Raw genomic sequence first — 11,349 nt, 5'->3', positions numbered from 1 at the left:
TCTGTAAAGGTAAACAAGACTTTATTTAAGCAGCCAACAATACATAACATTGTCTCTGCATTTATTCTAAAGACGTTCTTGTTATCAACTGTAAATTTATACAATCTGTGAGAATTCCTGACAATAAACAGAAGTGGCAGCTCCCACAGAAAATTGAGCCTAATCCATTTCAAATAGAACTTTGCAAGTGCAGTTAGTAACTCAAGACATTGAAATGTAGGAGATGTATCAGAGCAATCTACTAGGGTATTGTTGCTATCAAGAAAAACACAGCTCAAGTGGCAATCATAGCGCCCCCCCCCCCCCCCCCCCCCTTTTTGTCAACATGTTTGGTGAAAGGCATCGCAGCAGTATTGTGATTCCACACACTTCCCGGTGATTACTTTCTTACTTCTTCTGTGAAGCCATTTTTAAATTGGGTTCATTTATTCTATCCAGACCAGAGTGCTTATTGTTGTTCAAATCATGGATGTATGAAGAGAACAGGATCCCATGTTCCAAGTGTGCCCAATTTATTTAAGTAAATATTTCCATTGGGTATATGTGAGCACCAATAAAGTTCTTCAGTTTTTCACAATTTTGGACCTTTACAGGCATGTGAATAATTGTTGATACTGACACAAGAAGAAATTATTTTTTGTGCATTTGCAATGTTTAAAAATGAATTGCCAAGAATTGAAATGACTATTACCACCTGTATGTGTACATACTAAAAACAATAAGTAAAAACATCCGTTACCTTTATAGTTTTTAAAAAGTGACATCAAGTCAAGCTTTAAAGACTGCTCACACAATTAAGATAGCATTTTATTTCTCCTGTTTTCTTGCCTTCAAAGCAAGAATGTCACTGATGATGTTATCATGAATGAAAAAACTTGTATTTTCTTCCTGCTGGAAAGCAGATTGTATTACTTATTGAACTACGCCACAGTACCAATGGAACCAATCTCAGTCAATCTCCACAATGTTTACATGGACTTGGTTGAAGGTGTCTTGGTCCACACTCTGGTTGAGACAGAATTAATTTCACCAACATTTTTAGACAAACCTCTCCCAGATTAGGTCGAAGTGGTCCTGATTGTCTTCACCCATGTTGTTCATACTAACAGTTATTTCTGTTTAATGTGAACATACCAGTTTTGCTGTCGTGTGCATTGTCATTTTTGGATGAGGAACAGGGATCAAGGTGATGACATGTGATTTGTCCAAAAGTAGACACACAGATAGGATACAACTTGCAGATACTGGGATTTTTGAGAAGATGCAGAAGTATTGGTATGTGAGGGGAAGGGGGAAGGGTCATATAGCAGTAGGATGTCCTGCAAAGAGTGATGCTTGTCAGTAAATCATCTTCTCCACAAATCATTTATCCCCTTATTGTTCTGCACCTAAGCAAATGCTCTCTTTCACTTGCTCTCCTCTACAACAGAGGGGAAGAAGAAATCAAATGTGCAGGATTATTGTCCTCATTAACCTTCGATCGAAACTCAACTGAAAAGACAGACTGTTTGCCAGACTTGGTGAATTAAAAACTTGTTCACTTGGACTGAAGGAGGCTTCACTGTGTGATTTTGTTTTTCTTCCTCTTTGTTTTGAAGCTGAAGGCAATCAAAGCTCAGTCGGTATAACTTCAATGGTGCAACCATTTAGAATCCTTTTTTAACATTTTTTTTTTTAAGTGTTATGATACTCAAACGCAAGCAGAGAGGTTTTAGGTTATGCAAAAATAATTTAATTGTGAGAAGAAAAAGAGTAGAAACAACCAAGCTACCTTCAGTCCTGTTTATCATTGTTAGGGAATTTTCCATAACTAATATGCACTGGGTCAAACTAGGCTTTGCGGTCATAGCAAGGCCACACCAAAATATTGGGTTTAGACACTGTCTACCCTTGAGATAGTGGTGAGCAGTGAGTCTGCTCCTTTTGGGGAAAACAGGAGGCATTCTGATAGTGTTGCTATAGCAGCCGAGGTCAGATATGTCTTTGACTGTTTTCCCTGAATGGGGTAAAGGTAACTGGAGTCAGAGGTTTGATATAGTGTTAAATGTAGGACAAAGGTCCTGAGTGAGGTCTAAGCAATGTTTTGTCTTTAGACCAGTAGACTACATTCTGTATATTGTAGATGTGTTGGTCTGCCCATATTTGGGCATGGCTCAACCTTGGGCATTATCTGTGTGGTTTAAAGTCTATCCCCGGAGGACAGAAACTTCAGAATATGAAGGGAGCATCAGAACATAACGTGTACTGATCATTCGCTCATTTCTCCTTGGCCAAGTAAATAAACCTTTTCAATGCAAGACATCCTGGACTCCTGTCTATTCTCTCCATTGATGTCTGGGCTGCATAATTAAAATCATTATCAATCATCACTGGTGATTTCTTGATTTCAAATAAATATTTGTGTATGTGTAGATTTCACCTCGCTGTTGTTGCCGTGCTGTGAAACTGTAACCATGTTATGTGAACATGAATATATTATTTGACAAAGCCAGACAGTGCTGTCATTGTCAATCAGACAGGCATGAGCTGCCAAACCAGATTTTCTCTTAGCAAAGCATGAAAAACATCTGCAGCCACAATAAATGCACTGTTGTTTCACCACACTCCATGGATATATGATAATCAAAAATGTAATAACTTTAATTAAAAGATTAACATAATAACAATAGACTTATAATAACATTACAGATCTGAGCTATAAATCAGCAAAGTGATACACAGCAGCATATACTCTCATACACCATATAACCTCTTTGAAGTGCTCTCGGGTGAGCGGATACAATCTCATCCTTTTCTTGGTTCTGCCTTTTTGTGCTTTGAATAAACAGCTTGACGCTTAAAGTCGAGTCGGGCCTTTTTCCTCTTATCTTGACTTCCATACTGTCCTCGCTCAGTGAAGTCCAGAGTTTACAACTTCATAAAGCCAGAAGACCTTATAAAGATAACTACCCGTTCAAATATTAGTTTTTTAGACCCTACTTGTCTCATAGCCGCAGGGCATTAGCTGATATCACACACCGGGAGTAATACCTTGCATTTAAAGGCATGACACTTGCGCCCATGCTGTTGTTGGTTAATATGTATGTGTATGCACAAGCTTACACTGATACAGAACGTGCTAATGCGTGCTGCTTGTATATGACTGTGCATATCTTCAAGGCATATATGCTTGTGTGCAAGTGTCAGTGTTTGTGGATATTCACACACAGGAAAGTGCTCCTGCTTGGAGGCTCTCTGCTTTATATATGCCTGAAGACAAGACAGGCACAAAATGAAGGGCTGCCAGATGTGTGGAAACGCTGCAGCTGATCATTTCTATCATATCATCCTCTGGGCACAGGTCTGGGAATGTGTGACATGCCTCTGCTTCAGTGGATGTGCGCCAGTCATGGCTAAACGAATGATGAAATGAAGCCAGATGGGAAAAGAACAAAACAGCTTCCGGAGAAAAAAAAAGAAAAGAAGAAGGAGAAAAAAACCCCGCTATGAATGTCAGGCAAAGTCACAGGAGAGTGCACCATTTCATACAATAGCGATCTCAATCCAACAAAAAAAGAAAGAGCAGAGAGAAGAGGAAAGTTACACTCCAATGGCCATGAAACTATTGATTTCGTAGAGAAAGTCTGCTGGAAAAGCAAGCACAACTTCTCTGGGTCCTGACAAGTCTGGGGCCTGATCATTGTTTTCGGGGCTCGTGCCGAATTCATCTTGTTGTCTTCATATTCGCATGACAGTTTTCACACCAGCTTGCAAAAAATATCATCTACACCATGCTCTGTGGTTTCCCAAGATGTGACAATTTGTGTTACTGAACAGTTACATGGCGTGGCTGTTTCACAGCGTGTTTGTTTCAGGTTTGTTTTCCATATTCAACTGAATCTCAGTGTGTGTTGCATTACTATTGAGTGTGATCAATGACATCAGCTATCAGGGGTCACTTCAGCCTTGTGTGTGCCATGATTGATATGTAGATTGGCCAGCAAGCTCTATGTGACATCATTTCTGTCTCATCAGATTGTGATTGATGAGGCAGGTTGGCCAAGGTCAGGATCATGATATTTGACCTCCACTGTGAATGTGCCAGAGCGAAAGATTAATGCACCTTAATAAACCAGTCACAGCCACGCTGTTATGGAGTCTGACATACAGTTTCATAAATGGCAGAGGTTAACATGCAGCTTTGCAACGCTTTGCCCCCACTGTTCATCAAATAGTAGGGTTAGTTGAGCACAGCGTGCTAAAAAAAACTCTTGCGTGACAGAATTTCATGAACATACAAGGACGTGCCCATTCTAAATCATGCCTTCCAGTTTTTCTCATGCCATAAAAAATACACCAGCGATCCCCATGTGATTCACGCTGTCACCAGTGTCTCTTTAACATGGAGAGTATTGCCCTTTTTCAGCAGAGTGTGACACACAGCACAGCTCTACAAACTCAGAAATCAGGAAGGGATACACAAAGGTCACTGGCTGACAGGACTAAGACATATTGTGCCCTGAGGAGATCCTCGGAGGAGTGAGCAACTTACTGATTTCACCCTCCCTGGTTTGCTCATTCTGGAAAATCGCCATTAGTATTCAAGGACAACAGTCGTGCTTCAAAAGTCATTTGAATAGTGTAAGATTTCTTTGGCTTTCAGGCGTTGTTAATGAACATTGCTGCAGGCCATAGCATATCATGAGTTTATTGCTATATAGAAATAGAGCGCAAACTGTTGGACATTGTTGTTGGCACATCGATTGTGTTACAGGACTTTCAAAAAAATCAATATGTGTGTATGCAAAAGGATCAGTCTCCTCTTGTCAAGCAAATGCCTTGATTTACAATGAACAACATCTAGGAAACATTTTTCAGTGGTAGCAGAAGTATTCAAGTCTTTTACTAATGGTAGGTGGCACGATGTACCAGCGACACTGAGGAAAGCTTAGAGCTTAAAAGTGTCCGTTCTTTTGCTGCTATGCATCATTAAAGAAGTGATGACTCCATTTGTTATAACCATGTACCATAGTAAAAATAATAATTAAAGGGATCAATGTTTGTTACAAGTGATCAAATGACCACAAAAAGGGGTCACTCTTAAGTGTCGCACCCACAGAGACTTGTTACCAAGATCAAGTCAACTTTTTTGCTTAACTGTTTCAAATGTTTCAGTACTTTAGTTTTTCAGTAGTTTCAGTATTCCCTGAATGGTTCAGTCTCAAAGCTCAAGTTGACCATATTTCAAGGGAAAGTTTTTCAGATATCAATCTGTGATAAACCTACTGTACACTTACTGCCGAGCACCAAACAGCAGTCAAGGTTAGCAACTAGCTAACGAAGAAAGTCAATCATGCAGCAGCTAGAGGCAGATATTTTTGTTAGGACTTTGGATGCCAAAACATATTTAACTAGGTAATAAACCCTGAATTTTAATGATTTAGATGTCAGTGCCAGGTGTAATATTATTTTGTGTAATCATATATTGTGGTCATATATCAGCAATGATTTTGCAAGCAAATTATGAACTTTCATTCAGTCACTTTGAGTACTTTACTTACCATTTTCAACCCTCATTCGTGAAATTGCCAATGTATTATGGACTTTCCATCATGAAGGTCTTCTAATAATGGTAGTAGGCATTTGATATGATGCTCATTTTGGTTTGAAAGTTTCGAGTGGCTGGAATATCCATGTGCAAATTATATGATAAATTCATCATCAGAAGCTTGTTGAAGATAACAGACAGTAGGTAGCCCATGCTGAAAAGAGTTTATATTGTTTCCACGTGGCAGCTTTGGCCCTGATGTGCAGTTAAATTTTTGGGAACATGCACATCAGCATGGTCTAATGTGTTGACCTAACGAATCAGACTTCCTTACTAATCATTTACATTGTCATAATAACATCACAATCTTCTGCCTTTGTTTCTGACATAACAGTCACAAGATCGGCTCAAAGATTTCTCTGAGAGGTAAAAAGCATCATTTTAAGTATTTAAACAAACAACCAGTGCAGTGATTTTTCCTGTGGGGAGTGCCTTGGAATGTTGTATATGAGTATTTTCATTTTATGAAATTTTTTCAATTAACAAGTATCTCAGAAAGTGTTTTCCTCCAAGGCCTACCTTGTTAAAACAATTATCAAATATCATATTCAATTAGTGCAAGGTTTGTTGCTCGAATCATTCAGCCGTGATTCACTTTACGATGCGGAAATGAAACCTGTGACCCCTGCTGCAAGAATCAAGCTCTCACAACACCTCACATCATACAGTATGTCCAAATGATTAATATGAAAGTGAGATAGAAACAGATAAAAACATGCTTCAGTGCTCTTATATACAGCACATACCAAAATGGATTCACATACACTCCCACATACTGTAATAATTCAGTGATTCATGAGCACAGATGTTAGCTGACTTCCAAGAAAGGAGAGGTGTGTTCACACAGAGCTGCGAGTTTCATCAGCTCCCTGCCGCCTCCCTTCAGCCTCTCTGTGGATGCTGTGTATCAGAAAGCCTGAGGGGGGAGCAAATGAGATGAGACTGAGACGCTGTGTGCAGGGGGAGGAGGAGGAGAGAGGTGAGATGGTGAAAACGGGAGGCGAGGCAATAGAAGGCAGGAGGAGGGAGATAGAGAGAGAGGAGAAGGCGAGATGGTGAAAGAGAGATGAGGGAAGCACACCAGGATAAGGTGAAAGAAAAAGAGAAGAGGAGACAGGGTGAGACTGCGTGTTCACAGACAGATTGCTTTTAAGTGAGAGATTGCAATGCATGCACTATCCTGCATCAGACATGACATTTTGAGTTTTAAAAGAGGAGCAGTGTGCTTCAGCCTCACAGCTTTTACAGAAAGTCTTACTCCATGTTTGTGGAAGCTGGGTTTCACTGCTGCACAAGACTTGCATGTGGACAGTAAGAGAAGATGCTCATTGCATACTAAAGGTGCTGCTCGGATCAATCAGTGGTGTACTATTCAAATCATTACTTATGAGTGCAAAGTAAAATTAGCAATTCCATAGTGTAAAAGTACTCAATTACAAATATAATAAGCTGCATATATAATTATAGTTAAAGTTTTAAAGTTTAAATTTTCATTATATCAAAACCCATTTCGGATTATATCTATGGCCGGCATTTTTCACCTGCAACTGAGTCTTCATATAATAGTTTTCAATGTTAATGGCAGTATCCACCGTTCTTGCTTAGGATTTAATTCAAAGGGTATCACCAGAAATGATATATGCATAAACTGGATGTAATATATAATTCAAAAGTCAGTGCAAACATGCATGTCAGGTAATACAGAAGGCACTGAATTGGACATTATTGACTGTCTTCTTTTGTCCTCTTCATAAGAACAGTGTGCAATGTTGAATCCTGTTAGTTCAAGGTTTGTTTAGGATTACAGATACAACAGCTGCTCTTCTTTTGTTGCACTAGTTTTTGTAGCCACTAAAGGCGTGTTTGTATTAGTGGTTGATGCTCGTATCATTTCAATTAAAAATTCAGGACATGTGGCTATTATTAAAACACACTTGCTGTTACACAAGAAATTTTAATCTGCAAAGTAAGAGTAGCTGTCAGATAAATGCAGTAATGATTTTTTTTAAATGTAAAATGAAAAAAAACTCCTCCACCTCAAAATGATTTAAAGCTGCAGTGTGGAACTTTCACATATAAATTAACGTCCGTTACATTAAAGCCCTTGCATTAAGGGGTTCACACCATGGTGATAAAGCTATACCACCAGATCACAGTATACTAGTTTTTAATCTGGTGTTGAGTTTGACTTTCCTGCACTGGCTTGATAAATGCATGTATCCAGACTTTTGCTGGCTGAGCCAACTAACTTCCAGCTATTTCTCTGCTAATTTGAGTTGGTATAGAATCATTTAATCGTGCAGCTCTAGACTTTCCAAATGTTAGCACACCAAATGGATCAAATTCCGCTAGTTAAACGAGTCATTTCACAGGGATTGGGAGATGCTTAAAACAATTTATCCACCATTTTGCAGCTGCAACAGTAGTGACAGAGTAGGCTGCAGCGGAGCTTATGACGTATGCACATGTCGACAGTGTTTTTGTAATTACTCTCACTCCCAGAAGGGAGATATAAAAGTCCCACACTCCAGCTTTAAATAAGTACCTATTTAAGTGAAAGTTACTTTATCTGCCAGTATTAACACAGGATATAATACATGAGTTATTTTCACCATGTGTCAAATGTAGCATGTGATGATGTGACAATGATTTTTAGACAATAAGAATTGGCAGGTTGTGGATTGCTTTATCGCTCAAAAGGAGAGTTCTTCACTATTCTTAACTCCTACTTCACTTTAACTTATTCTGTCAAAACATGCTGGCTGTTCAGCTCTCATTCGTCTGCTTGCTCTTCAAAAGAAATACACACAAAGCAGCCTCAGAAACTGGGATGGGAGGGAAAGCTGCAACATCCTCTTTGTGACATGAAACACAACGTGCTAAACATAGCACGTTAAATTTGTGTTTATTACTGCAACGTGAGCACACATTCTGTAATGTACCTCCTATGCAGTGATAAAGCATACTGTAACATTTATGGATCATGACATTACAGCATTACAAAAAAGGGCACTAATAGTATGGTATTCATGAAGTGTTACTACTCAGCAAGATGCACTACTTGAGGGGCCACAAAAGGGTCAGTAATAGCAAGATAAGTATGAAGATTACTTAGTAACTTCTGAGTGTGATGCATTTACCTGCAGGTGCACAGAAATAGTAACTAATGTTTAAGTTATTAGCAGTTAATACGTTTCTAGAGTTATTGATTTTTGTTCCACTCAGTGGCCAATTCAAAATGAATCATAAACAGCTTTTGAAGAAAGTGGTCATTATGTTGGTTCAAAGATATTCATGAACTAATCATTACTTAATGGTACCATCAATATATTATTTTACAGTCTTTTCTCTTGTACTGTTTCATTATCTGCTATGTAATCCTTGATTCTGAGTTATTCAGGTAGTACTTATAGTAGAATATAGTGATTCATCAATTATCAGTTCATTTCTGATTCATTCCTCACACATTCCTTCATTACTACACACAACTTTGTGTACTGTACTGTGTATATTAAATATGCAACATTCAATCTACGTATTTACATTTTTATCAAAAATATTGAGTTCACTGCTGAATGCGGTGAAATGAATTGGGCATTAAGGGTGATATCACGTTAACTTTGCCAGTTACATAATCGATTAAGTGACTAACATGGTCAAAATGGTATGATAGTGTAGTTCTATTGGAAATGATGCTCATAAAAATGTGTTAATTTTGCAAGCTGATTATATGTTAAATACTGTAAGTAAAATCATAATCTGCAAAACACTAGAACTTGTAATAGCTGCCACATGTGTTTAATAAAGACAAAGTACAATATTCCCCTCTAATTTGTAGTGAGGTAGAAATAAGTAAAGTACAACTACTCAAAATGATGTTATAATGTTCCACCCTTTGATCAATGTCTTTTCAATTAAAGGCTGACTTGAGGATTTAGAAGCACATAATGTGGGTCTAACTTTGGATCACATGCAGTGTTTCTGAAATATAAAACAAAGTAACATCGTGACACTTTTAGCTTCAGTGTAAACATACTCTAACCTAAAGTATCAGTTGTGTTTGAAAAAACATCACAGCGGAGAGACAGCAAGCGTTATTCAGTAACATTATAGGGTATTTGTTCAAACATTGTGTTTATCCACTCATTAAGACCGTGGCTATCTCGGATATTTACTGGCTCAGTGTTGGTGATTGGGCTTTTATTCAATAGCCGTCTTCCAGTCACAACTGTTTTCTCACACTGTGTGAGCCAGGCCCCTCTGATTTCCCGAATAGTGTTTGTGTCACAGTTCCTGGGAGTCCTGTCCCTCTTCAGAAACAGACATGATTCTCTTTTCCAACGCCCCTAATGGGTCCCCTGTTTTTTTCTTGTCGCAGCACCGGCAGCGGTCTTTACAAGTTCCTCTTTTGGGAATAGTTTTTTTTTTGTCTTTTCCTGCAGTGGGAACGTGGAGACATTCAGTCTTGCATCTCAGACCGCATACTCAGTCTGTGATGGATGTCATGTTTCCTCCTGAGGTTTTTGTTTATGACAGTCACTATCCATTTCAGCGCATATCACCACAGCACAGTGTGCTGTTACGTAATGTGCATGTTGTTTTACGCAGAATTGATTTATACACTGTTCTGTAATGGAATTTTTTTTGGTGTGTTTTGTTGTGTTTGGGTCCTGCTCTGACCTCAGGTTCTAATGCAGAATGAGATGTTATCCCCAAACATAATCAAGCGCCTGTAACAACTTGCCAACCTGCGACATGTCTGCGCTGACATTTGTTGTGGGCTTACCCCTCTGGCAAAGAAAGCCACTGTGTAGAAAGGGTCACATGTCTTTGTGTTTAGGGGCAACATTAAGCACAGCACCAGCACCTTGTCCACTGCAAAAATATTCCACTTCAGTGTATAGTCTTAAACTTCTTTTTTTTCTTAAAAGAGCTAAAATTACTTGTCAATGGATGTAGAAAAAAAAAAAAAAACGTCATTAACTTTCAGAGGGTTCCTTGATCACGGTGACCATAGCAGTCATTACACGTTATTATTTTGAGAGTTGCACTTCATTTATCAAAACACACAAGCTGATTGCAGTGAAACAGGGGAGATGATTGGCAGTGCTTTAGAATGCTGTATTCTAATAACGGTGTTAATTATTTTGCAAGTGTGGAAAATGATTTTCAGGCACACTAAACTGGCTAAAGGGAGCCAAAAGATTAGAAATAATGGTAACACGCTTGTATCTATGAAATACTTCTTTATTTATTGTGGCTTTACACAATTACAGGAAAATCTAACATTATGCATTAAAAATGATTTAACTTACTGAATACATTGCTCTATAAAATTCACTAACTTCAGCTACCTTTCAAACAGAGTAACCTAAGAATTTTAATGCAGTTACACTTTAAAGATAAAAAAAATAAACAGGAAATACTAAGCAAACTGTCTGATGTTGAAGATAGGCATTCTTTCCACCTGTTCATGTCTTTACCAACGTCCATTCAAGCAACAAAGTCACATGGCTAAAAGTTCTACAGAAAAATGTCTTCTCTCAAGCAAAAACTATAACTTAATAATGGTGCTACTTTTGAATGTGTTATTAGACTAACTAATTCATCTTCATGGTTTGTTAAATGTGGTGCAGCAATACAAACAAGGGACTTTTAGTTCCTGATTTAGCTCCTGTGTTTAGTTGCTTAGGCTCTTTAGCTCCTGGGAGTATTTGGTCAACAAATGCCATAAGCAGCCTGCTAATCAGATTAAATTACCA

Source organism: Scomber scombrus, chromosome 20, assembly GCF_963691925.1.
Source record: "Scomber scombrus chromosome 20, fScoSco1.1, whole genome shotgun sequence".
NCBI lineage: Eukaryota > Metazoa > Chordata > Actinopteri > Scombriformes > Scombridae > Scomber > Scomber scombrus.
This window is presented reverse-complemented; position numbering follows the sequence as displayed.